Here is an 18,648-nt window from a genome sequence, read left to right as displayed (position 1 = left end):
GAAACAAGAGAAGGTTCAATTTATGTCCAATTTTAAGTACAAGCACCCAAGAAGGAAAAATTAACATTGTGAGGCAAATAATTACAAAAGACCACCCAGCAAATCATATTGTGAGGCAAAAAATTAACATTCCTTGAAACGAAAAGGAAATCCTAACAAGAGGAGGAGTTAAGAGCCAATTTTAGTTCAGTGAAAATTGGAGCAATGAACAAAAACGAAATACCAACATTATAAGTATTTGGTGTGTGTAAGACGGGGAATTACTATGACAAATCATTATGAGATAAAAAAAATACAAAATGCTCAAAGAGCATGGACAAACACAATGTCCAAGCATGATGGTCCGAACAGTGAACCAAAGACCAAGGACCGTGGCCAATCACAATGGTTGAGCAGCCAAGTATAGAGTAACATAATATCACCAAAATCAAGATGATATGGTCATCAACCTATGAATCTCTACCTTTTGGTCGGTAAACCAATACAGTCATCCTTAAAAGAAATTGTCATTGATTCTTCGCATCAATATTTATTATACTACAACAACTCTCTATTTGCATTTAATGTTATAGAACATTTCTATTATGCTCTATAAATCCACATTCATTCGACTTCACAAAGTAAGTGTTATGATCTTAGTGTCTCATATTGGTTAAGTGTAAGTTTTATCATGTGTTTATAAGCTCTTAGGCACCCTCTCCTTGCAAGCTAGTTTTCAAGGGTGAGTTCTACCCATGAGTTTGTAACATTTGGTATCAGAGCCAAAGGCGAGTTCCCTCTATCTCTCATTTCCTTCTTTCCCTGTTCTAGGAGGTTTGGTTGTCCTCGAAACTATCACCCCGATTAATCGGGTGTAGCTTATTGAGTATGGGATCAAATGAGTTGCGGCTTTGTGATTGGATCTCAGAAAGGGCGACCTAGAGGCTGGATTAAAATCATTGATAGTTGAGTGGAGCCACCAAAAAGAGACATGGCTACCAACGGGTCAGTGTTGCTAGAGTGAGCTGTCGTAGACGTCGGCTGTAGAGCGTGGTGGTATGTTATGATCCTAGTGTCTCACATTGATTAAGTGTAAGCTTAACCATGCGTTTATAAGTTCTTGGGCACCCTTCCCTTACAAGCCGATTTTCAAGGGTGAGTTCTACACATGGGTTTGCAACAGTAACCAAGCTCTTACCCTCTTGTTATGTCACTCTCATTTTTCACTGTTTTCATTTTTTTTTACTAACTTAACCATTAGAAATGAGGATTCACTTTCTTAACAGTGTACCTATTAGGTTGTAAAGATCCATCTCTTCTCCAAATTTTCCCTAACCTATTTCTACTAACTCAATTAGTGAAATTCCCCAGCCCTACTGTATCTTTAATATTTACATACATACATACATACATACATATATATATATATATATATATATTTATATATATATATATATAATTTGATATACTAACATTAGGAAAAGTATCATGCAACATATTTAGAGCATTTTCATAAAAAATGCTATAAAATATGGCATTTAACATCTCAAAAAATTACTTTATTCATTTTAACAACTCACTTTATAATATACCCAACATCAAAGATTCTATTATTTTACCACTTCATTTAAATATTTTTTTTATTACATGGTGGACTGACTTGCAGTGAAATGGCTGCTTAAAAAACTTGCATGTCTAAAGAATATTGACTAAACTCACCTCATCTACCTCACGTGTTTCATTAAACAAATATTTTTTTTTAACATCTTGCTACAGTGGGCTGCTACATATAGCATTTCACTATAACTCTAGTAGCCCACTGTGGCTAGATGTCAAAATTTATAGCATCTAACACCTTTGATGTAGTGTGCTTTTTTAAAATTAGATGTTAAAAAATAGAATTTATAACATTTGACACCTCATAAGAATGCTCTTAAATATTAAGAAAGTCATCTCAATACCTAAATCTTTGAAAGAAAATTTTAAAATACTTAAATTGCAAATTGACTACTAAATAGAAATTCAACAAAAACAAAGTACTTTTTTCTTTTCTTTTTTCTAGTAACTATCAATGTTGATACATTTGATTTGACAATCAGTAGTTATGTGGTCCACTCCGTGTCTATGCATCACGAAATCAATGTTGAAACTTGAAGTCTCAAAAGAAATTTAGAGCTCCCAGGTGGTTAGGTAACGTCTGGGCCATAAACTCTTATCACTTTTCTTTTTATCTTTATTTATTATTAAAATAAAGATACGTTGTTATGTTATTAAAATAGTTTGTCATTTTCATTCGTATTATTATTAATAATACTGTTTAGGGAGTCTTCTGTTTAGGATGGACATGCATTTCGTTAATTTAAAAATATCTTTAAACTATACATTTAAGTATGGATAAAATCCGGCAAAAAAATGCGTGTACCCACATATTATCCAGTCAGAATGTTAGTGTCAATTACATTGTTAAAACATCTACAACATATCAATCGTGTACCACATCATGATATAGCTTTTGGATTTATATTACGCAACAAAATAATTAGGGCAATCTTTTTTCAGCCTTAATATATGTAGCAGTAAACTCCTTGGAGATATAGAATTTAGAAATTCTTGTTGATATAGCAAGAAAATGCATATAAAATGTTCATAATGTTTTGCTTTTGAGATTTTTTTTAACGCTTATTTTGGAACCATAATTAAATACATTATTTCATTTTAAAAAAAATTTACAATTATAAAAGAATCCTAAAAGTCAGTTTATTTTCTTCCAATTTTTTGACACATAAAATTAAAATTGTACACATATAACAATAAAATGTATACAAAATTCTCCTAACTTTAAGGTTTTTTTTTTTTTACAAAGGGTTTTTTTTTTCTTTGGGTATTGATAGGAAGAGTTTTTGCTTTTATACCATTCTTTTAGCAATTACAATTACATTTACTTCAATTATCTACATGTATAATTTTTCATCCTTTTTCCAACCTTTCACCTTCCTCATTCCCTTTTTAGGGCTATCCAAGAGCCATGTTGAGTTTTTGGTTGAACAGAACCTGACCCGATTGGATTGGGTGAAAAGAAAATGGACCCACAACTAACCGAATGTTCGGGTTGTTGGTTGAGCTGGTCAAAGTCGTCAGTTAATTTCAGGTCTGAAGCACAACAACAAAGAGAACATAGGGAAATCAAAACCCAGACTTAAAGAACACATAAATCAAAACCCAGGCCCAAGAGAAATCAACCCAAAGAACACACAGGGAAATAAAAAACCTAAAGGATAGAAACCACAATCCAAACCTAGAGAAATCAAATAGCACAAATAAGTCCATAAACCCTAAATCTATAAGATTGAAATGAAGTGAGATAAAACACAAACCGGCAGCACCACCACTCCATCACCCACCATCACCACATCCATCACAAGATTAGTACGAAATTTTTTTAAAAAAAATACTTTGACCCACAATCAAATGCATAAGATCAAAGCCTCAAATGGTAGATCAAAGGAGGCTTAAAGAGAGAGGGGTTTGAGCAAGACTCAACCTAAGTTGGCTAGTGCAATGATGACTATGAGTCAACAATGGTGACCTGTCGAGAGAAATTGAAGAAAAATGAATCTAATTTCGTGTTGGATCTATTTAAGGAAAATGCATCTCAATGGATCGAGGATCTATTGAGATTCTGTCGAGCACTAATTCTCGATAGATAAATCTGTCGAAGTGTTGTCAAGAATTTGTCGACAGCAAAATACCTCGATGGATCGAAAAGCTATCGAGAATCTATCTGCCAGACAGAAACTTTCTCAATGGATCGAGAATCTATCGAGAACCTATTAAGACAAATTTTAGAAAGATTCGATGGATCGAAGATGCGTTAAGATCTGTCGAGAAAAAGAAGTCCAAGAGTTTCAATAGATAGCTATTTGTCGAGAAGCTGTCAAGCTTGATAAAAATAGATTTTTCAAAGAGGAGAAAAACATAGAAATAAATGCAATCAAGCAAGCAACTCAACCAAAGATCCAATCAACATTTTAAGCTTTCAAAAACATCTCTCAACAAGAAAAATGTAAAACATTTAAGATCCAAACACACACAACCAACTTGACAACATCAGTGGTAAGAAGGGGGTCGAGGTTAGGGATTTGAGAGAGAGAGAGAGAGAGAACGTGAAATCTAAAACTGAACAGATGAAACCATCCTTTTTATTTTTAAATTTCTCACTGGCCAGGTCAGTTTCTACGGGTTAGTAAATGCGGAACCCAAACTCAAACCGAAAGCCCGAATTTTTAACACTAACAAACCCGCATTCAACCCGTCTTGGCATTTTGATCGGCTTGTGGGCATTTAGGTGGGAACAGGTTAAACGTGTAGGTCGGGTTTGGTGGGATGATGGATAACCCTATCCCTATTATTAGTGAATATGTTTTTTTTTTCCTTCTTCCCCTCCATATTTTTAGATATAAATATGTTATCTTTGTCCCTCCTATAACCAACAAGCTTGAGAATTTGATGAAAAATTTGTTTCACCATTGCATTTTAGTTTGTTTCTCCACTATAAGGGTCATATCTTTGTATGTTGGCATGTCTGATATCAAAACACATTTTTTAGGTAATTAAGTCCAAGTTTAATTGTGTCATATTGTTACTCACAAGTGGTATTATTGAAGATACAAGACTACTCAATAAATTGCTCAAGAAAAACTGCAACTACAAGTTTCAATATTTATCAACCTATCAAGAATAAATTAATCTCGATACCTAGTTTGAGACCTCTCGATTTATCGAGTTACGGGAAAACTTTATAGTAATTTTCAGTTTTTGCCCATAATGGCTTGGTTTGTCTTGTGATTCATGTACTGGGGTTCTTAAACATATAAAATACATATTTTATGGCCGTCATCACATGCACAAACTAACTCATGCATAACAAAAGTTGCTATGATGTTTGTGCGCCTATGATTTTGTACCAAGCTTATACCAGTTCATCAAAGCTAGATTTGAAGAACACCACAAAGCTACAACAAGTCAAAGAGGTCGTTGTGGTATTTTTTTACTGATAGTAGATTCGTACAAATGAAGAGTCTGCAAGAAGCAGCCCAATAGGAGGATTAGAGTTGAGCTTCCTTATTTGTCCTTAATAATAGTATCCAAAGTTTAAGCTCTTTACTTTTTCAAAAGGCAGGGGAAAGATAATTACGTGTGAGTTACCCTTGCAAGAGAAGTTGAAAATTAGGGGTTCATGTTTGAAAGGAAAGGGGTTTAAACTTTTATTAACGTGGGTGAGGGGGGAACACGTTGTCAGTAGAGTTTCCAATCTCCAAAACTTTAAGTTGGAGAATCTTTCTCATAAAGTTACCATACGCACTGCCACCACTTTGCAAATTCTTTCTCCTACGAAATTCATTCCACTTCCACAGCAGAGGTAAAAAAAAAAAATGGAACACTTATCGATAAGTGGACGGCGACTATATCACCATGTGCATGTCAGCATGTGCAACCGAGTAGGAATTTCCGCATGCATTTGATGTTATCCACCCGCGCGTTGCAGCCACGCAGCCTTCTCCGTCTTACTTATTTGCCTTTATAAAATATATAATTTATAATAGGATTTTGCTAATTGTTATTTAAGGGCATATAATAATTAATTAATTTTAAAAATATTATATTTGGAATTGAAAAAATTTTGACAAATTTTTCAATTTTCAAGAAAATATTTCAAAAAATAAATGTCTTAATGTGTGTTCTTAGGGCACACATTAACCGGACCATTTATAAAATATATATATTTGGGAAAAGACAAAAAGCTTTTTTTGTTTTCGTTTTTTATCTTCATTTTTTTCCCCAATAATCTAACTTTAAACTTTTTTTTATTAAAAAAAATTAACTTTTAACTTTTTGTCCTATTAAACATAAAAGTTTTTTTTTAAAAAACTTTTTAATAAATACTATTCAAATAACATAGTGAAAATTGCTAAATTAAAAATAAAAAACGGAGACAAAATGTAAAAAGCTAGACAGTAAAACTTTTTTTTTTGAGAAGCTAGACACTAAAACTTAGTTACACTATCAGTTGTAGTAAAAAAATTTTTTTTTGAGGAATTAGTTGTAGTAAATTAGATTAACCACTTAAATTTAAACTAGTCTCACCATATGCGTATGATGAGGCTTTTTTCTTTAGGTTTAGTATCATTCGTCTCTTTTTATGCACTAAAAATCTGTAATGGATTTGAGTTTGTTGAATGCCTATAGATTTATCTATTCAAAATGAAGAGAAAGTAGAAGAAGCAAGAAAAAAAAGATAGCGTGTATCTGTTTAAATTTATATGAAAAAAGATAAGACATGAGGAACAACAGTGGCTCTATGAATATTTTTCAGGGGAGGTCATTAAGAAACTTAAATTAAACAAAATTTAATAAAAAGATAATTTGAATATATCGACTAAAAGAAATTGCAAAAACTTGAAGTTTTACAATTTTTTTGTACGAGTTTTCATAATTTGAAATCGTCACATAATAGTTTATTATCAATTATCATTATTTATTGTCAATGTGGGTAAGTATGACCATTTTATTTTGTTAAGTTATTTTTATTATTTTTTATGCGATTTCCATTATCTATTTCTTATTATTTTTATGAACATATTTTAAATTAAATGACAAAACTCAACTCACTTGTACTATATTAATTATTGACCCACACAATCACACTTGACCATACATAAATAATACACTAAATGCTTATTTAACCAATCAAATTATTAATTAATCACTAATTTTATAATAAAAAGTTATTATAACATGATAACAATATACACACATGTAACAAACCCTCTATATTTTCTAATTATTAAATTATATAGAAGGCGCATCTGTTTAAATTTAAAAAAAAAATAAAAGATAAGGAGATTGTAAACTATCAAGAACGTGGGATAAGTGGGAGGCTTTAAAATGTGAGCTTTTATTTTATGGATTTATCTCCTTTAACTTAAAACTTAAAAGTGAGTAAGAAAGAGATATTTTGGGATATTCAAGACTTAGAGTTCACAACTTAAACAATTTGGAAGCCCCTTAAATAGTGTTCTAGTATAAATATAGATACTTAGTTATACTGTCTAATAAAATACAAATACTGTTGTCATTTTTAAAAATAATTAAATTCAATGCATCTATGTGTTTGAATTTAATTGAATAACCTAATGTACTATAATTAAGGTACTATACAAGATTTTCCCCTTTGAAACGGAGGAATTTCTTCCAATTTGTTATATAAGGTCATTCACATGCATAAGTGGATAGTCTTTTGAGTTATCATCTAGTTAGTTAAATGAATTTTCTTCTAAACTAATATGGAGTAAAATCCTATCTAAAATTAACTAAGTTCATTACTTGCAGATTTCAATTTTTTTTTATTAAATTAACCGTGTTATTACATTGCCTAATGAGTCATATATTTGAATTTGATTGTAATTGAAGAAAGATATTACCTTTTGACTTTTGTTTTGTGCTATATTAGTCAATACAAGTATACAACCACATAAATGAATTAATTGTAAAGAGAAATGATATATCCACAATATTTTCAAAACATTTTTACAACAAATCCTAAATGGCAGGTTGTTACTGGTTGTTATTGTTAGGGCAAAAAAGTAATCTTAGTGTTAGGTTCAAATTTGAACCAATAACAATTAACCATCTATGATTTGTTGTGGACATAGCACATTTCAATTGTAAAATACTACGTTTGGGGAATTACTGAACTAAATTTAAGTTTTACATTCAATGTTACTTAAAAATCTATACATTGTGTGTAGTCAAGAGTTTTATAACTCAGTTGACACTTTTTGGTATTTCCAGCAGAGCTATCCTTGGTTAAAATCCTTCATACCCATTCTACTATCTAATTATAAAAAACTAAATTAAAAATCTATACATTGTGCATAATGAATTTCTAGCATTGGGTTTAAACAATTTGATGACTATTGTTTACATAGAGGTAGGTAAAATAGTGTGATTGTGAAGTTTTATATTCCAATTCTTCTATCAATTAATAATACTATAATTACCATTTCCTCAATCCCATCTATTGATTAATAATTAAAAATGTGGGTTCCAAATACCTCAACAGGCTCAACTAATAAAATCTCTTGTTATTAAATAAGAGATTTTTCTATTCGCATCCCTTTGCCTCAATTAGTAGAAGAAGTTGAGGCGTTGGCATGTTGCAAAGCTGTTTGGTTTGCACTGGAAAGTGGAAATTTGATCAAGGGAGATTATATTTAAAGGTGATACTACTGCAGTGATTCAAGTACTAGTGAGCTTTATGAGGTTTTATACTCCAATTTCATCCATCAATTATTTATGAAGTTTTATACTCCAATTTCATCCATCAATTAATATTTTTATCATTACCCTTTTCTCAATTTCATCTATCGCCGAGTCTATTAATGTAGACTTGCCATCAAGTGAGACATTTTAATGGATGTGTGTATACAGGGGCGGCTCTAGTCTACAACCAGCCCAGGAGTTCAAATCAACCCCTTGATTTGAGCCCAAAAAAAAAAAATTATATATAAATTTTTTTGTTTTGACCTACTAAAATAAAATTTTGAACACTGAGCATAAATTTTGTTTAAATCTAACTAAAATAAGCTTGAATACGCTCAACTTAGTTCTACTTTCACAATATTTTCATAATAATTTTAAAATAAAATTTAAGTGGCAAGTTGTAATTGATTTTATCTAAACCTACAATTGACATCACTTTTTTACATAACTCTAACAACTTGTCACCTAAATTTTGTTGTGAAGGTGTTTTGCAATAACACTACTTTTAAAATTTCTCATTCATTTTAAAATAAATAAATAAATAAACCTTATCTAACTCCAGTTTACTTTACTATTGATGGTGGAATGAAATTATTTTTCCTTGCACTTTTCTTCTTCATGAGCAAAAAATTACACCGCTTTTAGCAATTAAAAAAAAATTACACAACCTCTACAACAAACCTATTTGTATCTATATCTGTGATTTTTTCCTCATTCTCTCTATCTCTCTTTCTCCCTTTTATGTTTTTTTTCTATCTAACCAAGTAGATTGATAAGTGCTTTATAGATTTCCAAGCCCAAGAAGTTTTTTAGTGTTTACTCCAATTCCAAGAGAATGACCACGAGTATGGCTAAAAAATCATACACTTCAAAAATAAAAACTTATATCAATTACTATTTTTTTCTTAGTTTCACATTTACTCCCACACCAAATCTTATGTGTGTTACTATTCTTGTTTATCATATTTTATTTTAAATTGTTACTGTTAGTACATATAAATATAATAAATTATTATTAACTTGACAAAAAAATTTAATTATATTTATTTATGCATTCAATGGTTGTTGTCTTATCGATCTTTAAACTATTAATAATTTTTTAGGCTATTGTACAATACAGTTTGTATACTAAATTGTATTTAAAATACTATTTTAGATTATTTTATATAATATGAAAGTTGTATATACAAAAAATAATAATCATATTATTTTTTACTCCTTTCACAATAAATTTCTAGCTTTGATACTATTGACCCCCTAGGGAAAAAAAAAATCATGGAGTTGCCACTGTGTGTATGACATGTGCTGGTCTTGTTGAGAGGCCAAGACACTCGCCCATTGGGGGGATTAACCAGCCACCCCATCTTGTATGGACCGGTGGCCATCACAAACATAAAATAGTTTTTTTTTTTTGAATCAATTTCAATTATCAATTAATAATTAAAGATGTAGATTTCAGTTACATTAGTAAAATATATTTGTTGTAAAAAATAATAGTTGACTTGGCCTGACGGTAAAAACTAATTATCATGAAGCATATGGTATAGGTTGAGATTTTCTATTGTATGTATCAAAAAACAAATCAACAATAAAAGATGAGCATATTTCTAGTAAATCATTTTAGAAAGAAAAAAAAAATCTAATAATTTTGTACGTATGTGGTGCGCACATGTATTTCGCATTTTATTTATATAATCTTACTTCTTAGTTCTTACCTAATATATATATTTTGGAGAGAAACCTAATAAATTATTTAGATCTTATAAGCGTGCGATTGGATGGGGTGTTTGTAGAGTAAATGCTGCATTGGGCGTTTTGGACCAGCGTGCCACACGCTGTTCATGAACCAGCCGGACAATAAAAAAAGCAGCAAGTGTTCATGTACAGTATTTTCAGCTTTAAAAATTATTTTGTTATAGTATTTTCAGCAATATATTTTCAGCTTTTAACAGAATAAGTAGTATCCAAACATGTCCTAACATTGAAGGTATTATAATATTAGTTAAAATTTATAATATATATTATAAATTTCAACTAGTGTTATACATCTGCTACGGCCACCAGGGAAGAAAATGAAACTAAAAATTATATACAAATTGAACTGGATATTCAATGTAATCGTGGACAAAATCAAAAGTTCAAACTTGAGGGCCAAAATTTGCATATTTTAATAACAAAAAATATATTAAGGCCCAAAATTAAATTAATGTGTTTAAAATCTAAATTTGCAAAAATTTATTATTAACAAAATATAAAAGTTACTTGCCTGACACCACCGCATTTAATGCAGAAGGACAAGCTTAAACAGTAAAAACAAGTCTTAGAAGTCTCCTTTCATGATGAATAGTAAGGAACAAAGAGTCCGATAAGATAGAAAGTTATCTAGGTGAACGCCTGAACAATAAAAAGAAGCCCCAAAAGTCTCCTTTCATGATTAGTAAGGAAGAAAGGGCCCGATAAGGCAGGAAATTATCCAAGTGGATGCCTAAACAGTAAAAAGAAGCCTCAGAAGTCTCATTTCAAGATGAATAGTAAGTAAGAAAGAGTTGGATAAGACAACAAGCTATCCAGATGGACAAGAAGAAAAAAAAAAGCACTAAAAAGAAGGAGATAAAGCATATACAAGGGGAGAGGAAGATGAAAAAAAGGGGGACACAGATAATACACGAAAGGAAGAAGAAACTGAAAGAAAAGAAAGAGAGAGTGAGGCTGAGTTTGGATACGGATGAAAAAAGGGGCGTCTGCGTTCAGCGTTTTTTTTTTTTTTTCCCTTCTGATGCACGCGTTTCACAGGGGACAATGCTACTGTTCATGCACTGTGCATGAACAGTAGCCCGCTTTTGCTAACTTTTCAGCACATTTGTGGGTCCCGTGTACTGTTCACGGGACCCACAAACTTCACTTTTCAGATTTTTTTTAAATTAAAAATAGGACCCACGGCACTATTCACACATTTAAAAATTATTTTGGTATAGTGTTTTCAGTTTTCAGTTTTCAGCAATAAGCTGTATCCAAACGGGCTTGTAACATGACCTATAAGATTAAATAAAGAGGAGTTCACCGCCATACATTTTTTACATAGTTACTGATGTGCTCTCATCTAAGTTTCCCATTGTGGATTAATATTAGCCCATAATATAAATTAGTTGTAATTTTTATCTTGCTAAGGGCTTGTTGGTTAAGAGAATTTAAATATAGTTTTTTGTTTTGCAAACCATAAAATGGTGGGTCCCACACTTGAATATATTGTTTTATTGATATTCTCTAAATATAGTTTTCAAAAAGAAAGGTGCTACGTCCACAACATTTTTACAACAATTTTACAACAAATCATAGGTGGTTAGTTGTTATAGGTTCAAATTTGAATCTAACACTAAGATTACTTTTTTGTCCCAACAATAACAACCAGTAACAACTTGCCACTTAGGATTTGTTGTAAAAATGTTGTAAAAATATTGTGGACATATCATTTCTCTTTCAAAAAATTGCATTCTATTTTCCTTGTTTAGACCAGAATTTTGAAAACAACATAGAGGGTGTTTTCAAGATTCAAAAAATGTTTTTAATGGTATAGTTGTAAATAAAATGAAAATAGTAGACCCCACAAATTTGTTTAAACTCTTCTATCTCTTAAATTAAAGAGTTTATCTTTATCACAAAAAAAATAAAAAATCATGCTCCAAATTTGAAACTTATAATTATTTTTATAATAAAAAAAAACATGAGCACTACCCTTATCATTATATAAAAAAAATTTAAAAAAAAAAGTAATTTGCATATTCTGCACGTTACTTTTTTGTAAATTTTAAAAATATATATATCAAAAATGAAAATGGTGTCCCAAACATTAATTTTTTTTGTTTTTTTAGTATTTAAATTTTTTTTTTAAGTGGGAGCCAAACACATATAATGTAAAAATTATTATCTGAAAACTTTTTTCAATTTCAATTTTTTGAAAATTATATTTATATTGTTTTGAAAACAAAAACAAGAATTCTCCTACCAAACAGGCCCTAAGTATCTCAAATCTCTAAGCTAAGGTTTTTGGTCGGACAGATGCCAATAACTAGGGATGGCAATGGGGCGGGGCGGGGCAGAGCCAAAGGATGGAGTCTTTGTCCCCATCTAACATGTTTTGTTTTGCCCCATCTCCACTCCACCCCACATAACAGGAAAAACTTTCTTACCCTATCCCTGCCCCTTGGGGCCTCGCAAAACCTCGCCTCATCCATAAAATTCTACTTTTTGTTAATTTACCTTACAATTAGTATAATTTTTTTAATGAAACCTTTTTCATTAATAAAAATATACTAGAAATTACAACTAAATCAATCCCATCAAATCAAATCAAATCAATTTTTAGAAAAAAAAATTGAATAATATATCCAAGTGTTTAACAAGACAATCACAAAAAAAAAAAAAAAACTCATAGTATAATATATAACAAAATAAAGGTAGAGAGCCACATTTGATAGAATAAAATGAGCTAATATTGCTATGTTTGTTTAAATAGTAGGGTTTTAGGATATGAAAAATTTACAATTATAACCTTTAGCAACATAGGACAAGGTGGGGACGGAGAGGGGCGGAGCGGGGCAAGGTGGGTCTAAAAAGTCTAAACCTATCTCCGCCTCGCCCTGTGGTACGGGGCTAAAATCTTACCCCATCCCCAACCCACCACCTTTGTGGGACGGGGAAAACCTGCGTAGGGCAAAGCAGGGAGAGGCAAGTTAAGCGAGGCAGAGCAAAATTGTCATCCCTACCAATAGCTAATTTTTATTAATTAAAAAAAGAAGAAAAGTTTATGTAAAATTAGTTTTTGTTAGGACGGTTCACAAGTTAGATTTGATAAATTGAGGGGAAAAGTTTCAACCAATTTACCATTGGCGGGTTGGAAAAATTCCAAGCCACAATCGACCCACCAACCTCTAAAAATAACATGTTGGTTGAAAATTTGGGCTATTTTGACTCGGTGGAATGGGCGCATTAGGTGGGTTAGTTTTAGTTATGTATTGTATACTAAACTTCAAAAATTGTTTTACCACTTATGGATAAATTTAAAAAGTTGTATTTTTTTTTCTAAACCCTAAAAACCCTTGAAGAATCATAGGAAGTGACAGAAGTATACAAGTTTAAGTTGGGAAAGTAACATTAATTATCTGTGCGTGTCTATATATATAGAAAAATGTTGCGTCTACAATATTTTCTCCACAAATCATAAGTAGTTAGCTGTTATTAGTTCAAATTTGAACTTAACATTAAGATTACTTTTTTACCCCAACAATAACAACCAGTAACAACTTGTCACTTAGAATTTGTTGTAAAAATATTGTGAAAATATTGTGAACATATAATTTCTCTTATATATATAATCATGGCGATTTAAAAAAAAAAAAAAACCTCAACCCATCACTCAATCTTATCAGCCGCTTTAATAGTTGAATCCACCAATTGGCTTGAAAATCAAAATTATTTCATGGTGGGTCAATGCAAGATGGATCAGATTTGATGATTTGGGCGAATTCAATGGCTTGATGCACATGCCTAGTTTTTGTTTCTTTCAAGATAAATAAACGTAATCAACCTAATTTATGAATAATAAAAATTGACACACCTGACAATTTCTTTAAATACAATTCAAATTGATACAAAAAAAATTTAGAATCAATATAAAAATTTAGAATCAACACAAAGCTCAACGGTTTTCACATCACTGATACTGACTTGTAACCCTATGTATATGCATAAATATACTTAAAAGATATACATACATAGTATAATTCATATATATATATATGTAAAATTTAAATACTATTGATATATACTCATTCTTATATTTTGTTAACTTTTTAAAAAATCTTGTAAGAATATTTTTAGGTAGAAAATGTAAATTGTCCATATATATATTTTTTAATTTCTTAATTTTTGAGCCAAATGTGGGACCACATCATAAATATACATTAAGAAGATACATAGTATAATTCATATATATATATATATGTGTGTAAAATTTAAATACTATTGATATGTGAGAAATGATATGTCCACAACATTTTTACAACAAATCCTAAATAACAGGTTGTTATTGTTGGGGCAAAATAGTAATCTTAGTGTTAGGTTCAAATTTGAACCAATAACAACTTACCACCTGTGATTTGTTGTAAAAATGTTGTGGACCTAGCACCTCTTTTGATATATACTCATTCTTATATTTTGTTAATTCTTTAAAAAATCTTGTAAGAATATTCTTAGGTAGAAAATGTAAATTGTCCATATATTTTTTTAAATTTTTTTTATTAATTCTTATTTTTTTGATATTGTGAATCATTTTTTTTCCTTACTTTTTTTTACAGTTCATTAATTCTAAACTTTTTGGTTTTTGTATTCAATAATTCACTTGAATAAATATTTATGATGTGATCCCACATTTAGCTTAAAAATTAAGAAACAAAACTCTTTAAAAATAAATAATTTAGGACACATAACGCAAAAGTGAACTTTAATTATAGAATCTAATTGAATTTTCTCTAATTAGCTCTTATCTTTTACTCCTAGCATGCTGGTTTGATGCACACGAAGAATAGGCCTGTGGGAATAACAATACTACAGAGTATAACAAACACACCTAATTTATATCAAATTTCACAATTTGCTAATGGTATACTGTTAGTAGTGAAAACAATTTTTGGGTTCATGTAAAAAAAAGAGCATGCGAAAATGTCTACTCATAGTAGTCCATTTCAGCATATTAGGAAACTGATGGTTATATATTGGTCCTTGTTTGAGAAAATTTATTTTTACTAGTTTATTTATTTGACTTAAAAATAAGTTCAATAAGAATTGTACATAGATCAAATAAAATTGAAAAAGCTAAAGAAAAAAAATAAAAAATTCTATAAACATCAAAATTTTGACAAAACTTTTCACACATACTGATATAGTAGATTATTAATGGTAAGTAAAAAAAAGAAATGATACTTCCACTATATATTCACAACAAATTCTAGGTGACAGGTTGTTACTAATTCTATTTTGGGTCCACCACTGAATTTACTATTTTGTCAATCTATAATAGCTAATAACAACTTACACTTAGGATTTGTTTTAAACAATAATGTAGATGTAGTATGAGGGGCAAGGGCTGGGGTTCAAGTCTCCAAGAGAGAGTTTTACACACATATACATTTAAATTAAGCTAGAGTATAAAAAAAAAAAAAACAATAATGTACATGTAATCTAAAAAGACTAATGTTAACGGGTGTTCTTAAGATATTTATTAATTGATAATTAAAAAAATTAATATTACTTTTATGAGATTAAATTCATTAAAGATGTAGTATAAAACTTAAGTTTTACATTTCTAATCTCAATATGCTACATCATCATATTACATATTAAAGAATAAACATAACTACACACAATCAATTTTAATACCCATTTGAAAATCTAACTTAACTGTGAGTTTATTTAGATGTTATTATGTGTAGTAAGATATATTGAGTTTTAAGTAAAAAAATTGATGTGACAATTTTTTATTAGATAGTATAAAACATGAGTTTTATACACTATCCTTACCAAATTTGAACTCTATTATAAATTTTCTTCCTATTTCCTTTTATTGAGAAATATAAGAAGTGTAAAAAAAGAAAATTAATTATTAATTTTATCCATAAAACTTTCTAAAAAAAAAAAAATGCAAGTAGACATTAAAGCGTGTAAAAAACGCGCTAGCATTGACAGTGAAATAATCAAAATTGTGTGTCCATATATGCTTCAATGCTTAATCGTTAATACGCATAGCATATGATTCACATATGTCACTATCTAACCCAGTGAGGTTGGCCAAGTGGTTGAGCACTTGGTCTCAAAGTGGCTGTCTGGGTTTGATGCCTCCCTAGAATAAAGACTTTCAAACAAACTCCCCGCCAACATTTACTACATGGCCACCCGTCATGAACAGTGATTAGTCTCTGGTTGAAAGCTTTGAGGATACACTGTGGGCAACTAAAAAAAAACATATGTCACTATCTGATTTTCCTATTAATGTCATAATGTTAAACGCCGCCCACGTTACACGTCCCATAAATGTAGATCCAACGGTCCAGAACTAATTCTAAGATTATAAGAAGTCGACTGACACAAATCAAAAGATTTCAATAATTTAAAGAGTGGAGCCCAATGGGAAAAAAGTTCAGGCACGGCGCCTGGCCCGACATGTTGACTCTTCAAAGTCAAACTACTTTCTCGTTATTGGAAGTTATTCAGTCGTATCATTATCCTCCCTTTTTTTATTAGATACCACATATTCCAAAATTCTTTTATGTGTTTTACATATCAACTCCCTCAAGTTTTCATTATATCATTGCCCTCCCCTCTTATCTTTGATGATCAATAAAAGTGCAAACATTATCTAACTCTTTTTTTTTTTTGGTCTTTTAAGTTTTAACTTTGAGTAATGTTAGGGTTATGACATAATTTGTGTCACAATTCGTTCACGGGTATGATGGTGGATCAATTGTGGAGACACACTTCTATTACTTACAACTCGTCATGTAAGCGAGTTGTGGCATAAATTGCGCCATTTTTTTGTATCACCTACATTTCTCTTTAACTTTTATTTGTTTTCCTTTCAATGTAGATTTTCTGTCCTCTTTGTTGATGGGGTTGTTGTTAAGGGATTTGGAATTTTGGATTCCATGCAATAATTTCCTGGTAATTACCATGAAATTGTGAGATGTAAAAGTTTTAAAATTTTAAAAATAAAAAAAGTTGAAAGGTTTGAAAAATTTATAATCTTTTAGTTGAGATTAAAAGTGAAAATTTTAACTTTTAATCTCGCCCATTGATTCACTATTGCATGGTTCTAGATCCATTGTTACAAGTCTTCAAATGATGTAATTTTAGCATTCTTTTTTAATTTTCAAAAAAGTTTTTTTAGGACACCTAACGATACAATGGGATGGAATTAGATAAAAAGACTATATTAAGTAAAATTTATAAAACTAAAATTAATTAATTAAAAATTAAAAATTAAACTGAATTTCATGCAAAATAGATGATGTAATATATATATTTCCAGATTGCATGAAAGAAATTGCAATAAGGCACATCATTAATTAAGACTACCATACTATCATTAGTCACCAATGGATTTACATATGTGTGTGTATATATATATATATATATTCGTATATGTGTGTGATTAATTGCTCACGTGTGTGTGATTAATCATTGCCATGTTAATGTTAATTAGTAACATGTACACATTAATCACTTTCATGTTAATGTGGCACACGTAGTATATGCATGCCACATTAACATGGAAGTGATTTGCTAATTGCTCACGTATGGAAGTTTGAGCAAATCTTGAGCATGATACTTAGTATTGAATTTTAAAATAGGCACTTTAGTTAAAATTGTATTACACTATTTTTTAGGTCTTGATGACTTTGAATTATGGTAGTTACTATTTTTTTTCTCTGAATATCGTCTTTACTATTAATATGCCTAAAACAAAAATCTATGATTTTTTCAACTTTTTCAAAGCCAATTTGCAATATTTTACTTCGAAATTGTTGATGATGGCCATAAATAAACTTAGACTTGTTATGTTTGTCAACTGAAAATGAATTGGACGGTTGGACCACATAATGTGAAGATTGAAACAATCGAGGCAATTTCATAGCGCAATTGAATGATGGTTTACACATGCTGGTGTGTCCAGTTTCAGACAGATAAATTTAAGGTAGAATGTAATTTGGGAAATGAGCTGTTTTTAAGGATCTAAGCTTTTCTTATAACACCTCTGTAATCAGAATACTAATGCATGGAAAAGGTATCTCATAAGATGGATCCATACAGAGTGAGTTTTCATGGGATTACCTCGAAAAGATCATTTTGCCAATGCATGATAGTCAATCACTAAATATAATATTACTTGTTAGTTATCATACAAAAGCTTGTGGATTACGAAAAGGGTAATTATTAGATCACACCCTTTATTGTACACATTGTACATAATTTTTAAATTTAAAATCATGACTTTAAGTTATTTTTAGTTTAAAAACTAAAATATAGTGTTAGTTTTAGTCGGTTTAAGTTTCCGTTTGATACAATTGAAAACTTAAAACTGAAAATACTGTAACAAAATAATTTTTAAATGTGTGAATAATATTGTGGGATCTATTTTTAATAAAAAAGTTGCTGAAAAGTGATATTTGTGAGTCCTGTTAACAGTACACCCGTGCGCGGTTCACGTGAAAAGTCAACATTCACGGCTTCCAAAAAAAAAATTGGCGTGAAACGCTAGCAAATGCACTATTCATAAGCCTCTTGCACTGTTCATGG

The sequence above is a fragment of the Castanea sativa genome, chromosome 12 (genome assembly GCF_040712315.1).
Source record: "Castanea sativa cultivar Marrone di Chiusa Pesio chromosome 12, ASM4071231v1".
Taxonomy (NCBI): domain Eukaryota; kingdom Viridiplantae; phylum Streptophyta; class Magnoliopsida; order Fagales; family Fagaceae; genus Castanea; species Castanea sativa.
The sequence above is the reverse complement of the archived record's forward strand: the minus strand, read 5'-3'. Positions refer to the sequence as shown.